This window comes from Rhyacophila brunnea, unplaced genomic scaffold (genome assembly GCF_057557595.1).
Source record: "Rhyacophila brunnea isolate RB1 unplaced genomic scaffold, BYU_Rbru_1.0 scaffold_123, whole genome shotgun sequence".
Taxonomy (NCBI): Eukaryota; Metazoa; Arthropoda; class Insecta; order Trichoptera; family Rhyacophilidae; genus Rhyacophila; species Rhyacophila brunnea.
Window position 1 is genome coordinate 633,922 of NW_028232778.1, and position 14,713 is coordinate 648,634.

A 14,713-nucleotide genomic window follows, 5' to 3' on the forward strand; every position below is an offset into this window, starting at 1 on the left:
ATATTAGCTTTAAGTCGTTAGAATTATAAATACCGTGGCAATGTTCTTTTCCCATAAATAAATATTGGACAGTATTGAAAAAATCATTATTATAGGATTTTTTAAATTGTTAATTCAAGAATAAAACACATAAAGATGCTATTAAATTCAAAAAAATATATAATATTCGATGATGAAGTGTTGATATGTCAAATTGTTCTTATTTCATGTGTTCTTTACTATGTTTTTTTTCTGTAATTACCCAATTTAATTACCAACAATGCCTTTATTATTTGTCTTGGCGTACATTGTTTTTAAATTCACTGACACGTTTATAATTCATAAATCATATCTTCCTTACTTGAATTTATTATATATTATTGGAATGAAATTATTAAATTTGCGTCAATAGAAAAAATACATTGGGTTGACCAATATTTTTTTTGGAAATATCCCAGAAGCGAGAAGAAAAAGCTCTAAAGTATATTTATAGAAAAAAATAATGTTTTACAGTCCACATATATTTAATTATGCATGAAAATTTCAATTTTAAATGTTAGGCTTTGTTTTTTTTATTCAACATATTCTCCACATATTTGAATTAACAGAAAAAAATTCAGATATATTGATATTATACTGTGATTTAAAAGCAAAAAGGACTTAGAACAAATTTTAACATTTTAATATGGTATGTATTTGTTTTTCAAATCAAATAGATATATTTAAGATGCAAATAAAGGGATAAAATATGGAAGCCATATAATTTAAAAAAACATATATCTTATTTCAGACCATTTTATTTATATATGAGTAAAAAACATGGAATAATTTTATAATTTAAACCAACGAATTATCTTTGTATCGGCAAATAAAACGAAAATATTGCGCAAAACATCGCCATAAATATTTGCATACCATAAAACGGAAGCATTTGACTTTCTATATACTTTATAATAGATATCTATTGGGGCATAAAGTGAATAAATAGGGACTATGTCCTAGAAATAAATTGCAATAATATGATATATAATTTATTCTAATTAAAGCTTTGACGTCTATTGTTTTTTTTGCTTGTATATTTTCGATTCGAATTTATTTTTTTTTCTTTAATTGGAAAATACCTCTTTACAGTAATAATAATTACTGTAAGTACCGCAAAATACAATTTGTTAAAACGATCTTTCTTTTGACATACGTAAAGAGCTTCCCCTTACCAGTCTATATATTTGTCTTTTATGTTTGGATCCAGTTATAAGTTATAAATTATTTCAAATATAAGAAACCGAAAATTAGCCATATTTCTGAATATTATTATTATTTAACCATAAAAAAATATCCTTTTCCCTAAATTATTTTCGATTTTCTTATTCGATTTTAAAATTAATGAGGCAACGAATAGTTTAGAAAGAACAATGGTGTTTTTTGATGCTGAGTTATACTTAAAAAATTTAATACCTTTAGAATTCGCCTAACTTTAATACAAAACAAATCAGCTTTATTATTTTCGCCCCTTTAACTTCCATCTTTTTAATGGTATTTTATTCGATAAGTATTCTGCCAAATCTTTTCTGCGATAAGAAATTATAAAAAAAGGTTTTTGAAATTATGCATATTGCAATTTTTGCTTTTATATTTCTTTTAAGTACTTAAATTAATATACTTTTCAGGTTTTATTATTTGAAGCTTAAAATTTTTTTCTGGTGAATCCTGTTTTTATTCTTTATTAACATTTTTGAATTTTTCGATGTACCCAATGTTTAACTCTTAAGTTTCCGATATGTAGGTGATCTTTTGTTTGAATATTTTATACTTCCAAAGGAGTTTTTGCGTTTCAAATAAATGTATTAAGGAACATAATGTGTGAGATTCTGGTAATTTTATCACTAAAAAGTATAGTTAAAGCCAAAAAAGTGTTGATTGTTGTCAATTATATTAAAATTATTCTTATGTAGAAATATTTATTCATGATGGGTATATTTTTAATATTATTCTACATTATTTATCGTTTTTAATTATATTAATATAATGGTTTTCAAAATACATCGTCTTATTTTTTTAGCTTACTATAATAAAACGGGTTAAATATATATAACATATTATAAAAAAAGGTAAAAAACCTTTTGTTGTGTTTATGCTGTGAAATAATATATGATATATGATACGTTGTATAAACTTTTAGATGAGTTTATGTAAATTATGAGCAAAATTTTAAATATTTTTTAAATATTTTAGTCGTTTATGAAAGATGTAGATGCCAAATGAAGATATTTAGATACTATAGTTTTTAAAAATATTGGAAATTTGGGTATATTCACTATACCTGGAAAATATATTATTTCCCATCATTTTAAGATATGTAATCAAGTATTAAAATTAATTGCAATTATATATCATTTTTTCTGAAATCAACATATTTTAGGGAGGTAAATTATTTACTGCGGATTGAAATGAATATTTTTTAACGGTTAATCACCTGGTGACAAGATGAAACAAATTATGGGCTACGATTAAACATAGGGCAATTAGATAGTAAGATGCCTTCACTATATGCTAGCAAGAAAATATGATTGAAAAAAAACAATGAAAATCAGCAGGCACACGGGAAAAGAGTTTACATAAATAAATATAATGAAATAAAAGTAAATACGCAATTTTGACGATCATGAAAATTTCCAGGGACATGCCAGAAATATTAATATACGATAAAGACGTAAACGCATCACTTTACTAGAAATGGGTGTAACCGATATAGATAATATACACATGTTCGAAAACAAAACACAAGAAAACATGATGTATTAACGTTCAAATTTCCATTAATCTGTGAGCGTAAGACAAAAATGTGCATGTATGTCGTAACATATGATGGAATGGTGACTCAATATTATAAAAGGTACGAGAAAGAGCTCGAAGTCATAAACAAAATCTAAAATTAAATTCAAACTATTGGATTGAGGAACGCCCTTGAACTAATACGTCTTGAAAAGAGGGGAAGCATCAAATAATATAAGATAACAGCATTGTGCCAATATTTAGATATGATTTTTTCATGGAAAATCAATCACGTTATGATTGAAGAGAAAATTCACATTATAATACCAATATTGTGCAAAAAATAAAAATTAATGCAATTATTCTGGCTAATAATTTACGAATAAAATAGCTATAGCAATTTCGTCACATATTTGTTAGTTCCGATTAATTTTTAAAGGTAGTTTCAATGTAATAAATTAGTAAAAAAATCATATGAGTCTTATAACTACCAATTAAATTTCTATCTTAGAGCATATTTCAAAATAAAATTTTCTGTTCACATTTTTAATATTTCTATTATAAAAAATTTATAGAGATGGATTAATACTATCTCCAATTGATATTTATTTATGGGTTAATTTTCTTTTTATCGAAATTATCTATTTAGACGTGGTCAGCGTGTTTGGAATATTGCACAGCTCCTTCATACATCTTTTGACATCTTCCCCTATCCTATCTTCATCAACTGCTCTTCTTCTTTCAAATGAAATGGGTTCAAGTGTCTTGCGGAGTGGGAGAGCTTGCATGTATGCTTCTACTTCGTCCGGGATTTTTAACTCCTTAACATATTTTTTATGACTATCTCCAAAAATATGTTTTAACCATATTTTATAGTTTTATCATCAATACACTTTTTATCTATAAAAGCGCAGATTTCTTTAGCAGCATATATTTATTTAAGGGCTAATTTTTCTTTTAACTTTTCATGTTTGCTCGCGCAAAACTTTAGATTGCTCTATATATTGATTTGCTACATACTCTTCATAAGCCCATCATTCTTACAGTCTTCCTTAATGCATCTTATACGCTCAAGACTTATACATTCAAGTGTTCCGTCAATATTATTCTTTTTGCAATCAGCTGCCGCTTTCGTTGGCATCCCAATTTCTAAATATACGACTTATGATATTTTGTGACAACACCATCCCATTTTATGGCATATGGTACTATTCTTTGGTATTATTATAAGGGTGCTTTTAAAAAATAAACATTTATATGGTGTACGGTCTGGGTTTATATTATGCATAAAATTTTCACATTTAGTATTTTACAGAAACATTGCGCTATATCAATCCATCCGTTTATTAGTTTGGAAAAGTATAAAATGAATGATCTTATCTATCAAGCTATATGATTTGCTCCTTCTATTATATTACACTCTGTGTTGAACATATGCTTACTTAAAGATTTTATTTATTGGGTTAATTTTTGTATTATAATTCAATAGTCTTCAAAATTAATTTGATTGGTTTCCCATGATCGTATCCTATCTATACGGTATTTCTTTTATTCTTATAAACAATTATCTGTTCGAAAGATTTCAAATTCTTGCTTTCTACATATACCATACACAATTCATGCATGGATTGATTCTTGCATCATAACTTTAAATTTCTTCTTCAGGCTTTACTTGATTAAATTCTCGTGTGCAAATATTATCTATACTTTTAACACTTTCTTCTCTCAATGCTTACTAGTTCAATATCTTTCTCTATCCTATGGTTTATGCGATGAATTCTGCCACAGTTGACATTCCTAACTCCTTAATATACGACTTATAAATGTGTAATAATAGAATTTTATATTAACTCATATTAAAATTAATTTATTTTATAGCATATGTATTTTTTATTATTGGGCTTACTTTATAGTTATAGTTATAATTATAGTTTTTGCTCTCGAGCACAACTTACTTGATTCCCTGCGTGCACAACGTATTTATACTTTCGGTTATCTTCTCCTGTCCAAAGTCTTCTTCAATACCTCTCCTAGAATATGAATGTGTTATTTAATATTAATAAGATCATACACCTGTGATATATCGGATGATATGAGATACTATATAAAGGGTATATATTTAATTCACAATTTGTTTTCATAAACCCTAGTATATATAAATACAAAAATTGTTGTCTCTTTTTAGATTTTCGTGCCCCCTTCTCAAATGATTGAAACAATAATAATCTACGGAAGCATATTCGAGATGTTAATTGAGGTAGTTATCAACCTAAAGCAGATAATGAAGCTACTAAGATCGCAGCCATCAGACAAGACAAGACTAATAATAAAAGATGACGATGAGTTTACCAAGATGCGTAAGTACAATATTGAAAAGCTTATACTTGGAAACATACGAGGCTTGTTATCGGTATCGAAGCTAGCCTATGTTATCCATTACAACCTATACTATCGATCATTTGAGTACACTAAGATTAAGATACCTGGATACAACACCTACATCACCCAAATAATATTTTTAAGATGTTTCATGTTCCTCGAAACCCTTTTTTCAATACCGTTGGATTTGATATCGACCTTTATTATTGAACAAAGGTACGGGTTTAACAAAATGAGTGGATTACTTTATATCCAAGATTTTTTAAAGAGTGAGACTTTGATTACTTTCGTTCTTCCACCGATTCTTTATCTTGTTTTAGTAATAATTGATCTTTCCCCCAAAACATTCTATTTACATGTTTTTGTAGCAGTTACTGTAATCCAAATAGTAATTGTGGTTTTGTTTCCTATTCTTATCCAACCACTCTTTAATAAATTTAAACCTCTTCCAGAAGGTACTCTGAAAACACGAATAGTTGATTTGGCCAATAAAATAGGATTTAGACCAAGTAAAATACTGACTATGGACGGATCAAAAAGATCACATCATTCCAATGCATATTTTATTGGTTTATTTAAAGAAAAAAGAATAGTTTTGTTCGATACTTTATTGGATCATGCAAATGAAGATGAAGTGATGGCCATTCTTTGTCACGAATTCGGACATTGGTATTATAGCCATACATGGATGAATATGTTTTTCGCCTTTTCTATTATGTTCGGGTACATCTATTCATTTAATATGTTTGTAAAAAACGATACTTTCATGTTAAGTTATCCTATGATCCTTAAATTCACTTATTTCTCTCTTCTGGTTGTTTTTGTTAACCCGGTTATTACCCTTATAAGGAATGCCTTTATAAGAATGTTTGAGAGACAAGCTGATGTATTTGCTGTCAATAAGGGGTATGGCGAAGAATTGAAGAGTGGGCTTGTAAAAATTCATGTCGAAAATAAAAGTAATATTTGTCCGGATTCATGGTATAGTACTTATCATCACTCTCATCCTACACTCTTTGAAAGACTTGACTTGATTGATAATGAACTGAAAAAGAAACAGTAGTTAAAAGTGTTTCTTCATTAAAAAAATATGATGAATAGTGTGTCTACCCGTATTTCTTTAATATAATTAATATAATTTTAAGTAATTTATGCATAAAAAAATTTAACTATATTTATTATGCTTTAATTTAATTTTAAGTTATTATTTTTTTCATTCAAAACTTTGGATCGCTTTGTATAACATTTTTTCTTAATACACTTTTCGACTTATTCATCTTTACAATCTTCCTTAATCAATCCTTTTCCTTTCAAGATTATAAATTCCAAGTGTATTATAAATTAAAAAATTCAAATCTTAGACATTTAAATTCAAGAGTAATGTAAATTAAAAAATTCAAATTTAGACATTTAATTTGAAGTTAGGATTTGGAGCATAAAACAATTTGAATCATAGTTAGATAATATATTTGAATGGAAATTTAAATAATTAATACGAAGCGGAGTATTTCGTGACTAAAACAATTAAGACTAGAGTTAAAATACTAAATTTGATTAAAATTTAAATAATAAATCAAATAATTAATTTGGATTTAAGGATTTCATGCAAAACAATTGGAATTTTAATAATAGATTTGAAGAAAATTTTAAATAATAGATAAAATAATAAATTTCAACATAGGATTTCGTGCATGAACAATTTGAATTAAATATTAAATAATATATTTGCATGAAATTTATAATAATAGATAAAATAATGAATTTGAATTTAAGAATTATATGCTAAAAAAAATTTTAATTAAAATCCAACTAACAATTAATAGTTGATGGTAGCATTTTAAAAATATAATATGACATAATCCATATAAAAAACAAAAGGAGTTTCATTGTTTTTTTTTCGAAATGAATGTATATTTTAGTTTGTATCTTTTATTTTTTCATGCATAACTTGAATTTAAAACATAACAAATTTTTTTGGCCATAAAAATAGTTTTTCAAACATTTGCTGCTATGCATTACTAATTTATAGAAAATTTTCATTTCTTATGAATATATAACGATCTATTACATCTTATAAATATAATTGATTTCTTATGGTGATATAGATTCATAGGTCGTATATTGAAGAGTTAAGTAGGCTAACAGAAGCGGAGACAAATAAAAAAAGGATGTAGAAGACATTTGAATAATGATTATTGAAAGAATAAGATTTATATCTAAATTTTGTAAAAAATATTAGGTCGCAAACAAGTGCCGATACGATCGGTAATATAGGACCCTAAAAGGTTTTACCTGGTTATAAAGGATAAAAAACTAAGCTAAAAAAAACTAAAAAATGTAAATCTGTTTGCATTATTAAATAAAAATAATTGCACTTGTGATTTTTATAATATTAATAAATGAAAAGCTATAAAAAATCGGTTAAAGACCACTTACACATTACACTTGCGGTATATTAATATAAGGCTTTTCTTTATATACTGTTTTACGACTATACAAAACAATTTGGTAATAAATGGGTACCTTATAAAATCTTTTTTTTGAAAAAATAATATATATGAAAAATGATCCATAAAATTGTGTTTAGCATTCAAAATAATTACAGCGCTAATTTTTTATAGTACTAAAATCACAAATTCATATTCTATCATAAAATTTAGATATTAGATTACAACTGGGTTTATTAGATGATACAAAAAAATTGAAACTGTCTTTAATTTATGCCCAACTGCGAAGTCTAGCATCTACAGCAGTATGAACAACGTTTCGATATACCCATAAATATTGTTGCCTTTTTAACACAAAAAAGAAAGCATCCACATATCAATGTATTTTTATTTTGATCAATATGATTAGATAGATATCGGTATAAAAAATTTTATTGGATACATTAAGTCCAATATAAATGTCAAGAAACGAAATTACGTGTTTATTATTTTTAATTTAAAATGATTTTAAATGGTGTATTTTTTCGTTAAATAAAATTTTAAGCCAAAGTCTATAGATCATAAAATTTTTAAATCATTGTAAATTATAGACAATTATCGTGATGAATTTTTTTTTAAAAATCAAAGTATTACTGTCTATAACAAATGATATCCCATGTTGCGCGAGTCAATATATATGGTTTCATTTTGTAATTTTCTATTTTTTACCAGCACAATAAAAGTATATGGTTTTAATGACTATTTTAATCTATTTCTATCTCAGAATATGTGTTTTATAAAAAATAGCGCATTTTAAATCAAATAGATGAAGTTTGTTTTATTTACAGGTTGTTTGATAATAATTTTAAATACATTCTCATAGATACACAAGTTTGAGCCTGTTTTTACCCACAAAATTTGCTTACTTGTCTTTTCCTTCGGGGTTATCACCTGCGCCGTCTTCACCCTCCTTGTCACCTGCGCCGCCTTTATCACCCCCCTTGTCACCTGCGCCATCTTCACCCTGTTTATCTGCGCTACCTTTATCATCTTTTCCTCTATATTTTTTGAACGCAATGAATCCACCTATACAAATCAAAGCAAAAGCTACTATTCCAACAATTATAAATATATTCTTGTTCATTTCTTCTGCAATTCAAATTGCTTTCGTATTTATAAATACCGGGAACAAATCAAAATTTACTATAGATAGCGGGAATGTTCTATCAAATGTATTGTATCAGATGTGTCAAAAAATGTTGATCCTGATGTGATTATAAATAAAATTGAACTTAAATGATGTGATTATATATCTGTGATCTGATTATCTTTTAATAAGATATTCGGGCATCATTTTTTTATCTTATTTTAGGGCGCTTTTCATTTGTTAAAAAAATTGAAAAAATATATACGCTTGGGCCCTTCTAAATTTTTTATTTGTTACTGATATTTGTCAATCTATGGCATTGAACTCCAGTTCGTATGAATTTTGTGTTTTAGGTTCGAAAATTCGTTCTGGATAACATCAAGATTCAAAAATTGTTTAGAAATAAATTCTAAATTAAATTAAACGCAAATAAAATAAATAAACCAAAATTTAATTCAATTATCCAGCATTACATAGAAAATTAAAGTTCCCGTTCTTTTTTTCGTCGCTATTAGAAAAGATTTTCCATCTAAAATATTCATCCAACATATAAGATATTTTTCGAGGTTTTCTTTTCTTTGTATCAAAATAAAATCTAAATAAAAAGGTTTTAAAAATTTTTGCAAAAATTAACGATTTTTATGTTCTAATTTTTTTTCATGTTTAAAAAATCGAATATTCATTATTATGTAGGATAAATGTAAAAATGTTATACATTTCATTAGATGCGCTGCAATTGCATTAACTTCTTTTTATTATATCATCTATTGTGGTATTCTTTGATTAAAGATATTTAAATTGGTGTTACATCGTCTATACATCCATTAAAAAAATAATGTATCAAATAATCCAGCTATTTTCATACGATATTTAACAATATATTTTTTTAGTGAGTTTTATTTATATCTGTTCTCTTTTTTATACGATATATTCTATTCTTTAAGGCAATAAAAACCAGAGTTTATGTTCTTAATATTTTTTTCTGACTTCATTGGAGTCATAAACAGTTCTTTAATTTGTAACAATATATTGTTGCATATATATAAGATCATAATGAAAACTTACCAATTAAATATACATGTACTAATTATATTTAGATATATAGAAGACACATAATTTTATAGAAAATGTTTATAGTATAAAGAAATCAAATACCAATATTAAGCGCTGAAAATGATCCTGTTTTTATATAAAATACAGAAGAAAATATATAAAGTTCCATTGTTATGATAGTTTTCAATCATAAAAAAAGAATTGGCTTAATAAAAGAAGTAAAATTATATATGAAAATTATTACAAACATAATCACGTGTAACATATTTTTTAAAGCTAAAAAACTTGGAGAAATGATATTTAGTGTCTTAAAGATAGCATCCCCACCACAAAAAACCTAATACATTATATTACAGAATATGATAAAAAAATGTTTTTTTTTGATATTGAAATTATATTCTTTGTAATAAAAAAATTGATTTTTTTGTTTATTTCTGCGTCTTTTTATATTTCTCTTATTTAGTTTTCAATATATTGGTTTTTAAGCAAAATCAAGCGTATTTAATAAGTTAATAGTATATAAGAATAAAATTTACTCTTTTTAGGATAATTAGTACGGTATCTTAGCGATTAAATTTATGATGGATTGCCACCCTTTTCAACACAGGTCGCAAAAAAAGGTATTTTCTATTTAATTTTATATAATAAAATGTGTGATTCTGAATTAAATAACATAATCACTAATCACATAGAGTAATTTCAACTTTTAATACAAGTGCTTAAAAAGTTGTTCATGTATGTTTCAAGCTGATAGCTAATATCTTGTTTGAAAGGCGTAATTTAAAATAAAATATTTAGCTATTTGAAATATAAATGTCTGTAAAAATATCCTAACGTTCTATAACTGTCGACATGCGTGTTCATGTTACATAAAATAACTGCGTCGTACGAGTAGTATGGGCAGAAAAATTATGGTATGATCATGAGGAAAATCTTTGCAAGAAAATTAAATATTGTTTTAGAATTGAATAAAAATTATATTCATTGATTTTTCTTAAAATTAAGGTCACCAAACTCGGATAAAATCTAATTAATATTGTATTAAACTACATTTATTTAGATCGTAAGCTTAACTTGCATGATCGACAAAAATACAATTTTTTTAAATCAAAAAGATGGTTTGCGCTATCTTAAGTATATAATACAATTAAAACATTGTACGGCGTTTGGGTTTGTGCATCATGAATATATTCGCAGTATTTCTGCTAAAATTAAACATAACCTAGCTTATAGCGTCTGCTGCTCTTTTTTCTCATCAATAAAATCAACAACTTTATATTATATTTTTACCTTTATATACACTAACATAAAACATTTTTATGCTGCCGCCATCTTTTTAATGCACATGGTTATATATTCAACCCAGCTTATAACCATCTTATTAATTTGTTTTGTTTGAAAACGATCATAACTAGTTTATTTATAGTAAAACATTTTGTCTTGAACAATAACCACTTAAATTTTTAGAATAAATACGCACGGAAATACTTGCTTCGCTTGCAAGAACAAATAGTGTGTAAGTTTTTCTATTTTAGACACAATTAATATATATAAATTATAATAATTTCTGTTGTATTTATGTCTATGTTGAGATTTACTTGTATTCATATGAACACATAGAAGTCGAATATTTTAATATTGTGTATACCCTTAAAAACGGAAACTAACAAAAAAAAAATTTATCTATACAACTAGCATGTATTAAAAGCAGTCATATTAGTCTTTCAAAAAATAAAACCAATCTAAAAAAATTATGCCGTGGATATTGTTATTTTGTTTGGATTAAATTGTCTATACTCTTTATTAAATAGCCTTTTTATGATTTATGCAAAGTTTTTTATTTATAATTAGTAATTGATTAAATTTCAGTAAATCATATTTGGGCAGAATATTTTTCATATAAAACAAATATAATTCGGTAAAAAAATTTTAAAGTCATTAGATGTTAATTCATTTACTCAATAAATTAAATTCTAGTATGTTTGTGAAAACTATAAATATTTGTATTCTGGCTTTTTTTTGAATATACGTCGCAATTTAGAAATATTATATTTTTTCTGTATTGAAATAACTGTAAAAAGGCATGAATTTTTTGTTCTTTAGATAATTAGCATAACGTATGGAGAAATAAAGGAACGGAACTAATTGAATTTCGCTATATAGAAAATCAAAAGTTTTACATTTTTTTTATGTGTTATTTGCGGTGCCATTTGGTTGGCTGTGCGAAGCTTAAACATTAATAATACCTTTTAATACCCTTATATTAAATTAGTGTATTTATAATTCCACAAAAATATAATATATTTTGATTATTTTTAAATCAATTTTCTATGTGTAAAATAAATACTTTTCATTGAAAAAGGCTACCATAACTTAAACCAAATATAAACTATATGAGTTTCTATGCTTTCGGTTATATGTGGTATAATATAAAAGTAGGATTTTTGATTTATTTACAAAGGGTCATAGATACACAAAATAAACAAAAAAATTCCGCCTAATATTATCATATAGCCATAAACATATGAAAATGCTTTTTTTTATATTATTTTAAGTAAATTAGCATGTAGGGCCGAGATTAGTAATTGATACTCTAGCATGAATAGTGTGGTTAAATTCAAAACATAATGTGAATTATAGTAAAAATAATATCACAAAATGACCACGGCGTTCGTTTTTTATGGATTTTATATATTTTTTTCAATAATTATTATTGAAAAATATGAATGTAAAATCATATGTGAAATTTGATGCTTAAGAGGGCACAGAACATCAAGAATATATAATATTGTTTAATATATGCGTAAAAACAAAAAATCTGACATTTTGTAAGCATGTATTTTAAAAAGGCTTGTAAATTTAATCACAAAAATAAATTCATATCCAAATAAATATAGATTATCTGAGCATATTCAATATTTCTGGCATAATTCTGCAATAAAAACCTCTTATTATATTTCCATAATGAGAAAATACAGTTCTTGCTAATCCAAATTGCAATTATCCAATATTCTAATTTTGAAACTCTAATATTCTAATTTATTGTAGATTAAACAACAATATAGACTTATTACATGCAAGCGTCGTAGTAAAAGTCATTCAGATTTTTATATCATGACTTTTTATAGATGTGTATAAGATGTTTTTTTGCATATTGATGCAATTTTAAGACCTCTTATATATAAATGAATATTCTAGCTCGGTTAAATAGACCGAAATAAATAATTCAAGGCTAAGCAAGTGTCAAATAAAAAATATATTTGGCGTAAAAAATCCATTTAAGAAATAAGAGAGTATTTTATATTATATAGCTCAAGGTTTAGTTGATTTATTATCATGGAATCCCATGAATAGATTTATTATGTTTGTCTGCTATGTTATGATGAAGAAGAGCAATAATCTTATATTAAAAATGTATGAATACGGATTTCTATAAAAATAATTATACAAAGAATATTTTACACTTGGAAAAAAGAAACAGGATTCAAGCCCCAGAATTTAACTGGGCATGATAGATTATAATAGTTTAAATTTGCTTTTTAGCTGTAGAAAAATTATTTTTATGTTTTATAGAAGCCTCGATAATAAAAAAAGCTCTTGGTTAGGCTTGTCATAAACAAAAGTACAAACTACATCTATCTTAGTTTCTCGAATTTAAAAAACTCTTAATCAAACAGAGTTGAATAACAATATACCATATCCGAAAAAAAAGCTTTTCTAGATTTTATTATGACAGATCACTACAATACAACTTGGCTTAGATTTTATGAGATATTTTTTTGTTACTTTTTTATATGTATTAGATTTATAATAAAAAAATAAGAAAGGAATACAGATGGAATATTATAATTTATAATTCAAAGTTTGGTAAAGTAATTAAGCTATTTTGTTTATCAGATGAATTATTTTCTTTTGTTTGTGGTATATGGTATATCGAGAACTTCTATAAGTTTTGTAAAGGTATTTATTATTATTTTTAATTTAGAGCTAAATACAAATGATTTATAATTATTATTTTTTCTAAATTTATTAATTTATTAAAAATATGAATTTGGTAATTAGTTTTGTTATTTAAAATCTTAAAAAAGCATAATTTTTTTAATCAAAACAATCATTCTTTCTTGTAATTTTTGAATGTGATTCTTGGTTTTAGCCACCTAATAAAATAATTTCTGCACATTCAATTTCGAAAACTATATAAAATAAAAAATATCCTATACAAAGTTATCAATCATGAAAAATCTTTTTATAAATTATATTGACAAATTCATGGGTATTATTATGTGAATATTCCTATATAAAAGATTCGGTAATCAGAGTTCTATTATATCAATCATATTTTTTTTTATGAGCTATATTTATGGTCGTAATTTTAGTTTTTGTTCTCAGGCACAGCTTGCTTGATTTACTGTACGCACAGCGTACTTATGCTTTCGGCTATCTCTCTCTCCAAAGTCTTCTGTAATATTCCACCTTCTTTCAAGGCCTATTAATTCAAGGGTTTTTCTCAATCCCAAGGTTTGAATATATGCCTCAACCTGGTTTGTGACATCTAGTTCCTTCAGGTACCTTCTATGATATCGTGTCACCACACCGTCCCATGTTATAACATATGGGATAATCTATTATATCAATAACTTTTAAATACAATTCTGTAGTGGTATTTTATATCAGCCCTAATGTCTTTCCACAATATTTCTAATAGTAAGCTTATTTAATGAAAGAAAGACAATCTATTAGTGTAAATAAAAGTTTTAAAGTTATATTTTTTAATACCTATAATTCTCTCTATATATAATATTATTAATTGAAAATGTATAACTTTTGTTATTAATATTGTTGTTTGCAGCAAAAATACTTTATTGGGTTTATAATATGGTAATGTTTTTCTAGGAATTAGAGTTAACACAAAATTAATCTGTCTCAGAGGCTGGCATTTCTAGGTGTATAAATATGA